The sequence below is a fragment of the Macaca fascicularis genome, chromosome 8 (genome assembly GCF_037993035.2).
Source record: "Macaca fascicularis isolate 582-1 chromosome 8, T2T-MFA8v1.1".
NCBI lineage: Eukaryota > Metazoa > Chordata > Mammalia > Primates > Cercopithecidae > Macaca > Macaca fascicularis.
The window spans coordinates 112,020,516-112,029,886 of NC_088382.1; the positions used below are offsets into that span (position 1 = coordinate 112,020,516).

General features: G+C 45.5%; 1 non-coding gene across 1 annotated transcript; it reads left to right on the top strand.

The window, feature by feature from the left end:
- Positions 1-8,989: 8,989 nt before the first annotated feature.
- LOC123575403 (U6atac minor spliceosomal RNA) lies at positions 8,990-9,115 on the top strand. Its single transcript, XR_006700694.1, has one exon. It is a non-coding gene; the product is annotated as a U6atac minor spliceosomal RNA (small nuclear RNA).
- Positions 9,116-9,371: the final 256 nt, after the last annotated feature.

The window sequence follows — 9,371 nt, forward strand, 5'->3', positions numbered from 1 at the left end:
GCCCCAGTTTCTCCGTCTCGCAGGCTCCGCTCCGGAGCGGCGGGGGAGGGGCGAACGGGAGGAGGAGGAGGAGGAGGAGGGAGGAGACCGGCGGGCGGGGGCGCGGCGGCGAGAGGCGGGGCTCCGGGAAACGGGCGGTAAGGCCCCCTCGATTGGGCGGCTCAACGTTGTCCGGCCACGACGCTGTAAGGCGCGTGCCGATTGGTCCGTTCGGCTCCCGAGCCCAGCCCCGCCGGGGGTGGGATGTCTCCAGAGTGAGTGTTCCGGAGAGCACGTGTTAGGGAAGGAGGTGGCTGCGGGCGAGCCCGCCGGGAGGGAGGGTAAGTGTGAGTCCCAGAGGAGGTGAGGAGGAAGAGGGGCTCTTGCGTTCTCTCGCCCGTATTCCCCTGGAGCAGCCCTAATTATTTGGCGGATCCTTAGGAGTTTCTTGTTGCCTCTCATCTTTCATCCGCAGTTGTATTTAAAGTGGAAGTTGGTAAAATCAGTTAAGGGGCAAGACATATACAGGCTTTTATTGGAAAAGTAAGTAGTTATGTAAGGGCCTTTCCAGAAAGAGATGGTAGGATCATGGAGTTGACTTTGTAGCAACTTCTATTTCCTCAGTCTCCCCAGTTTCCTCACCACCATCACATGTCCAAAGACAAAATGTGGAAATTTCCACTAATTTCCTGATATAAATGATTCCTGATTTTTTATTACTTTTTAATGAAAGACGATAAACCTGTTCTACAAAGGAGTTCAATTTGTTATCAGTGGAATCAGAACGGAAAATTATTTTTTTTTTTCTGAGACGGAGTTTCGCTCTTGTTGCTCAGGCTGGAGTGCAATGGCGAGGTCTTGACTCACCTCAACCTCCGCCTCCCAGGTTCAAGCGATTTTCCTGCCTCAGCCTATGGAGTAGCTGGGATTGCAGTCGTGCGCCACGGCTAATTTTGTATTTCTTTTTTAGTAGAGACGTGGTTTCACCATATTGACCAGGCTGGTCTCGAACTTCCAACCTCAGGTGATCCACCCGCCTCAGCCTCCCAAAGTGCTGGGATTACAGGGCTGAGCCACTGCGCCTGGCCAAGATAGGATCTTTTAAAACTGAATTCCTTCTATCAGACACGTTCAGAGTTTTGGCCACCGCGCCTGGTGGCTCACGCCTGTAATCCCAGCACTTTGGGAGGCCGAGGCTGGCGGATCACCTGAGGTCAGGAGTTCAAGACCAGCCTGGCCAACTTCGTGATACCCTCATCTCTACTAAAAATGCAAAAATTAGCCAAGCGTGGTGGTGCGCGCCTGTAATCCCCACTATTCAGGAGGCTGAAGCAGAAGAATCGCTTGAACCCGGCAAGTTGCAGTGAGCTGAGATCACACCACTGCACTCCAGCCTAGGCAACAGAACCAGACTCCATCTCAAAAAAAATTTTTTTTTTTAATCGAATAAATCTTTTTTTTTTTTTCTCCCCCTAAGGAACCAATTCAGGACTTTCTTCTCAAAGGTCTATGACCTCCTTTAAAAGATCAAGTACCTCTTCGAAGGCAAAAACTGAGAACATGAAGTTCCTTCTACAGAGGTGGTCTGTTAATGAATTACACACACACACAGTTTTGCTTAGGAAGTTCTTTTGAGCAAAATGTGTGAAAAATTACTTATAAATCAGGATAGACCGGTACCGTTGAGGCAGATAATGGAACACTTTTGTAGGTTACCAGCTCAACCATTGGCCCAGATTAGTTTAGACTAAGAAGTGATTTCAAGGTCACTATTAGATGTCCCTGTGAGTCCTGAGGAAGGAGGGTAAACCAGTAGACACCACTAGATTTCAAGCCAAACTGATCTAAAAAAAAAAAATTTTTTTTTTTTTTGAGATGGAGTTTTTGCTGTGTCACCCAGGCTGGAGTGCAATGGCGCTATCTCGGCTCATTGCCACCTCCGCCTCCTGGGTTCAGGTGATTGAGGTGCCTGGGATTACAGGCACCTCCACCATGGGTAATTTTTGTATTTTTAGTAGAGACAGGGTTTCACCGTGTTGGCCAGGCTGGTCTCGAACTCCTGACCTCAGGTGATCCACCCGCCTCAGTGTCCCAAAGTGTTGGGATTACAGGCGGGGGCCACTGCGCCCAGCCCAGATCTAAATTTCAGTTCTGTTTCTGCTACTTAACTACGTGGCCTTACTTGGATTTAGATTAGATTTGGCCAGGTGCGCTAGCTCACGCCTCTAATTCCAGCACTTTGGGAGGCCGAGGCGGGTAGATCACCTGAGGTCAGGAATTTGAGGCCAGCCTGGCCAACATGGTGAAACCCTGCCTCTACTAAAAATACAAAAGTTAGCCGGGAGTGTTGTGGCCGTAGTCCGAACTACTCCAGAGGCTGAGGTAGGAGAATTGCTTGCTCAAACCCGGGAGGCGGAGGTTGCAGTAAGCCAAAATCGTGCCACTGCACTCCAGCCTGGGCGACAGAGTGAGAATCCATCTTAAAAAAAAAAATAGATTTAACCTACCATTGCATCTTTTTTCCTCATTTGTTAAATATTCCATAGTAATTATCTATCTACACAGGGTTGCAGTGAGGTCTAAATAAGGTAATGTATGTCAGACACCTAGGCTCAGCAAATGGAAACATTTACTTGTCAGATGCTATGTTCCACTTTTTTTTTTTTTTTTTAAGGCAGGATTTCATTCCCATCAGCAGGCTGGAGTACAATGACATGATCTCAGCTCACTGCAACCTCTACCTAGCAGGCTCAAGCAATTCTTCTGCCCCCGCCTCCCGAGTAGCTGGGACTACGGGCACAGGCTACCACGCCCGGCTAATTTTTGTATTTTTTTGTAGAGATGGGGTTTTGCCATGCTGCTCAGGCTGGTCTTGATCTCCTGGGCTCAAGCGATTGGCCCACCTTGCCCTCCCATCTATGTTCAACTTTTACACTTTATACCTTTTAATACTTGAATCACACTATAGGGTAAATTATAATATCCCCATTACCTAGATGAGGACACCAGGGCTCAAGCACCTGAGGTAAGTACTGAAGCTGAGACTGAAATCCAGGTCTTCTGACTTGGATTCCATTGTTCTTTCCACTGTACCACAACTGCCATCTAGAAGTTAATTTAGAAGGAGCAGACTATTCAAAGCCAATAGAGAAAAAAAAATGATATGATAAATGGAAGAAGAGTAATGTGGAGGTTGAAGGAGGAAGTGATTCCAGCCAAGAGAATTAAGAAAAGTCACTTAAGCTGAGCCTTCTTTTTTTTTGTGAGACGGAGCTTCACTCTTGTTGCCCAGGCTGGAGTGCAGTGGTGCAATCTTGGCTCACTGCAACCTCCGCCTCGCAGGTTCAAGCGATTCTCCCGCCTCAGCCTCTCAAGTAGCTGGGACTACAGGCGCCTGCCACAACGCCCAGCTAATTTTTTGTATTTTTAGTAGAGATGGGGTTTCGCCATGTTGGCCAGGCTGGTCTTAAACTCCTGACGTCAGGTGATCTACCCGCCTCAGCCTCCCCAAGTGATGGGATTACAGACTTGAGCCACCACACCTGGCCAAGCTGAGCTTTCCAGAATGTTCTGAGCAGGCCGGGCGTGGTGGCTCATGCCTGTAATCCAGCATTTGGGGAGGCTGAGGTAGGCAGATCACGAGGTCAGGAAATCGAGACCATCTTGGCTAACACGGTGAAACCCTGTCTCTACTAAAAATACAAAAAAAAAAAAAAATTAGCTGGGCGTGGTGGCATGCACCTGTAGTCCCAGCTGCTGGGGAGGCTGAGGCAGGAGAATGGCATGAACCCAGGAGGCGGAGTTTGCAGTGAGCCGAGATCCCGCCACTGCACTCCAGCCTGGGCGACAGAGCGAGACTGGGTCTCAAAAACAAACAAACAAACAAACAAAACAAAGAAAAAAGAATGTTCTGAGCAAATAGAATACCTGGCTTAAATCTAATCTTTTTAGAATTGCCCCCTAACCACACCATGCCCATAGTTTGCCTCGCTTCTCTTTCTTCCAAATCTCTCCTTCATCTTTTCATTATGCTTTTATCCTGCTTTCAACTTGATTTACCCACTCCTAGTTTCCTAGAACTGAGACTTTTTCTCCTGGTTGAAAGTTGGTCTGCTCCCTCGAGAGAGCCTATTGGCAAACTGCCTCTCTGGTCTTTGATAATCATCTTGGCTTTGCTACCTTTTTGTTGTCCCAGATGGCATATTAGGAAGAATTTTCCTCTTCCAGGGCTGTAACACCTTGGTGGGTCACACTTTGAACAGAGAAAAACAAGTAAAGGCATGGAGTTGTGAAAGACCATCACATGTGTGGGGGCTGAGGAAATACAGATAAGGGAATGGAGATAAGCAGGGGTCAACAGAAGCTCTTTGAAGAGTAAAGTGCAGTACAACCTTAGAAAACAGACTCCTTTTTAAAGGGAGCTCCTTTCTAATAATTTGAACTAATTCTCCCTTCAAGGACAGCTGGAAAAGTCAGGCAAAGTATTTCTTCACATTTGCTTAATGGCCCAAGAAAGCTAACAAAATAATGATGAATTACCAAAGCAGGGTCCAAGGAATGAATAAGACCCAAGTGAGTCCTCTGTTTGGAGCCACTTTTTCCCCTGGGATGCATCTCAGTTCCAGAAATACAAACTGAGAAGCTGAGGTAGAGCAGGTCTGACAGGTACTTGGGGCTAAGACAACAGGGATTGATGTCTAGTTTCACCCAGTGCAGTGGGGAGTGCTAACAAACCCCTCTTACTCAGTGTTCATACCTGAAGGACTGCCTCTCTGAAATAGGCCATATCTTAGATTTGGTTTCCCCAAAAGCAGACCTTGAGACAAGGATTTGGCTGTAAATCGTTTATTTGGAGGCTGATTGCAGGAAGCACTGTGTGGGAATGGAGAAATGTATGAGGATAGGAGAAACGCCAATAAAAGGTGGGCTGATAAGTGTTTTACTACCACAGGCGACTGGGACCCAATCCCACTCCATCTCACAGTAGTTAAGGGTTGCTCCTAGGTTGTTCAACTAACTAAGCTGTTAATAGCTAGGTTAATGTCCAACAAAAATTCATTGTCTTATATACAAAAAAAGAATTAGGAAATTAACATTTTAAAACACCATTTAAAATAATATTAAAAATGATTAAATAATATATAAGAACAACCAATAAAAGATGCACAAAGCCTGTACACAGGTTTAAAGTATTTTTGAGGAGCTTCCAGACCGCTGACAACGTGGAGGTGCTGGGAGAGTGGCATGAACACAGAAGGCATGGAAGCTCCTTACGCTTCTCTCCCATACCTAGTCCTATGCATCTCTTCCATCCGGCTGTTCCTGGGTTGTATCCATTAGGGTAAACCGGTAAACACCTCTTGGGCTCAATGAGAAGGAAGAGAACACATTCTGCTCTTCAGATCTATATACTGATCCCCACTACAACCAGTGAACCGAAATGTTGAATCTGGATGGGGGCCCTGGTGACTGAGATGGCATCCTCTAAAGATCTAGGGCACTCTCTTGGCCCTGCTCTGCATCCTTTGCAGGCTGTGTGTACACAACAAGGAAATTTCCTGGAGGGAATTCATGAAACAGCACTACCTAAGTCCAAGCCAAGAATTCAGAAAATACAAATGCGCGCTGGGTGCGGTGGCTCACTCCTGTAATACCAGCATTTTGGGAGGCCGAGGCAGGCGGATCACAAGGTCAGGAGATCGAGACCATCTTGGCTAACATGGTGAAAACCCGTCTCTACTAAAAATACAAAAAATTAGCCGGGCGTGGTGGTGGGCACCTATAGTCCCAGCTACTCGGGAGGCTGAGGCAGGAGAATGGCATGAACCCAGGAGGTGGAGCTTGCAGTGAGCCGAGATTGTGCCACTGCACTCCAGCCTGGGCAACAGAGCGAGACTCCATCTCAAAAAAGAAAGAAAGAAAGAAAAGAATATACAAATGCAGTGTCCTCATGAGGGAAAAAGAAGCTCTGAAAATAAAAGCTCTTGGATGTTCATCTATACCCATGGTACAAATGGAGCATATATGCGTCAATGGCAACTGAAATGACCGCTACAGAAATGTATGTATATAGACCCAGAATGCCCTGAAAGAACTCAGGTGTCACCAGGAGAATTCAAAAAAAGCAACACATTGTCTGGGTACAGTGGCTCACAACTATATTCCCAACACTTAAGGCCAGGAGTCAAGACCAGCCTGGGCAACATAGCCAGGCCCCATCTATACAAAAAAGAAAAAAATTTACCCGACATAATGGTGCACACGTGTAGTCCTAACTACTGGGGAGGCTGAGGCAGGGGAATTGCTTGAGCCCTGGAGATCGAGGCTGCTGTGAGCCATGATTGCACCACTGCACTCCAGCCCAGAAAGCAGAGCAAGACCCTGTCTCTCTCTTTTTTTTTTTTTTTTTTTTTTTTTGAGACAGAGTTTCACTCTTGTCACCCAGGCTGGAGTGCAATGGCACAGTCTGGGCTCACTGCAACCTCCACCTCCTGGGTTCAAGCAATCCTCCTGCCTCAGCCTCCCGAGTAGCTGGGATTACAGGCACCCACCACCACGCCTGGGTAATTTTTGTATTTTTAGTAGAGACAGGGTTTCACCATATTGACCAGGCTAGTCATGGACTCCTGATCTCAGGTAACACCTTGGCTTCCCAACGTGCTGGGATTACAGATGTGAGCCACTGCACCCAGCCAACTCTGTCTCTTTAAAAAAAAAAAAACAAAAAAAAAAACACAGAGAGCAGAAGCTTCAAGTACATTGAATTTCATTGTAACATGGATGAGTAGGTTGATAGCACAGAGGACCAGAAGACGGATGAGACTGTCAGCTACTAGAAGGTCTACCCACATCCCCAAATTTTGGTTGAGTGTTCTGTGCTTCCCAGGTAGTGACCCCTGCCACTCTCTTCTTTGCATTTATGTATCAGTGTTTTCCAACTACTTAGAGTTATGTATCATATGGTTTCTTGATACCATACCTTTGCCTGTGTTGTTTCTCTGCCTGGAATACACTTCTGTCCTATTTACCTAATTTACTCTTACATTTTTTTTTCCAAGATTCAGCTCATATGCCATCTCTTCTTGACTAACCCAAGACTTTTTCTGATATCAATTCTCCTTATATCTACCCAAGCTGAATGATCTTCCCTTCCTTTAAATAAATTATATTATATCAAAAAGAATTTTTCTTTAGAGAAATCAAAGATGATCTAAATACATGGAGGGGCCAGGCATGGTGGCTCACACCTATAATCCCAGCACTTTGGGAGGAGGAGGCAGGAGGATCACTTGAGCCCACGAGTTCAAGACCAGCCTAGGCAACATAATGCCACCCATCTCTATTTAAAAAAAAAAAAAATTTTTTAATAAAAAATAGGCCGGGCGCAGTAGCTCACGCCTGTAACCCCCACACTTCGGGAAGCCGAGACAGGCGAATCACCTGAGGTCAGGAATTCAAGACCAGCATGGCCAACATGGTGAAACCCCGTGTCTACTAAAAATACAAAAATCAGCTGGGTAGTGCATACCTGTAATCCCAGCTACATGAGAAGCTGAGGCAGGAGAATTGTTTGAACAGAAAAGACACAGAAAAAGATGTTCATAGCAGCATTCTTTGTAACAGCCCCAAACTGTAAATAATCCAAATAACCATGAAAAATAGAATATTATGGCATGTTCATGCAGTGTAATACCATGCAGTAATAAATATGAATGAACCAAAGCTCTTTGCAAAACCTGAATGAATCTCACAAAAATAATGTTAAATAAAAGAAATCAGAAATGGTACAATTTCACTGATATAAGCTTCAAAAACTGGCAAAGTGACACTCTGTTGTTAAGGATGCATGTTTAGGGAGCAAAACTAAGAAAAGCAAACGAGGTTACCTTAAGGGGTAGCAGTTACTTTATGGGGGAGGAAGGAGTTTTCATTAGAAAGTAGCACAAGGGGAATCTCTGGAGTGCTGACAGTGATCTATTTTTTGACCTGGGTTTTGGTTACAGGGTGTTCATTTATTATCATTTACTTGGCTGTACAATTTTTTTTTTTTTTTTTAATACAGAGTCTCGTTCTGTCACACAGGCTGGAGTGCAATGGTGTGATCTCAGCTCACTGCAACCTCTACCCCCTGGATTCAAGCAGTTCTCCTGCCTCAGCCTCCTGAGTAGCTGGGATTACAGATGCCCGCCACCACGCCCAGCTAATGTTTTATATTTTAGTAGGGAGGGGGTTTCACCATGTTGGCCAGGCTGGTCTCGAACTCCTGACCTCGAGTGATCCACCCGTCTTGGCCTCCGAAAGTGCTGGGATTACAGGCATGAGCCACTGCGCCCAGCCTTAGCTGTACTTTTTTATTTTGCATACTTTTCTAGATGTGTGCTAAATTTCACTATAAGAAAAGATTTTTGGCTGGGCACAGTGGTTCACGCCTGTGATCCCAGCACTTTAGAAGGCGAGGCAGGCAGATCACCTGAGGTCAGGAGTTCGAGACCAGCCTGACCAACATGATGAAACCCCGTTTCTACTAAAAATACAAAGATTAACCAGGCGCGGTGGCAGACACCTGTAATCCTAGCTACTGGGGAGGCTAAGACAGGAGAATCGCTTTAACCCAGAGGCAGAGTTTGCAGTGAGCCGAGATCACGACACTGCACTACAGCCTAGGCCGCAGAGCAGGACTCTGTCTCAAAAAAAAAAAAAAAAAAAAAAAGATATTTTTACGGTGGCTCATGCTTGTAAACTTAGCACTTTGGGAGTCTGAGGCGGGTGGATTACTTGATAGTTGGAGACCAGCCTGGGCAACATGGTGAAACCCCGTCTCTACCAAAAACACAGAAAATTAGCCAGGCATGGTGGTGAACGCCTATAGACCCAGATACTGGGGATGCTGAGGGAGGAGGAACACTTGAGCCTGGGAGGTGAACTGAGATTGCGTCACTGTACTCCAGCCTGGGTGACAGAGCGAGACTGTCTCAAAAAAAAAAAAAAAAAAAAGAAAGATAAAAATAATGTTTTATATGAAAGGAGAGAACATTAGCACTCCCCTTGACAAGGATGGAAGAGGCTCTCAGACCTGACAACATGCATGAGGTTAAGGCATTGCCACCTACTTCATGGCATCTAAACATCATGTTGTTGTTGTTGTTTAAAGACCAACCCTACCTGATACCTATATACATATGGAAATATTAACCCAAGGTGAATTGTAAACCTAAATGCAAGAGCTAAAGCTCTAAAATTCAGAAGAAAACATATGAGTGAATCTTTGTGACCTTGGATTAAGCAATGGTTTCTTAGATATAAAAGCACAAACAGCAAAGAAAAAAAAAGATAAATTGAATTTAACTCATTTTATTTTAATTCGATAGATAAATTGGACTTAAACAAATTTA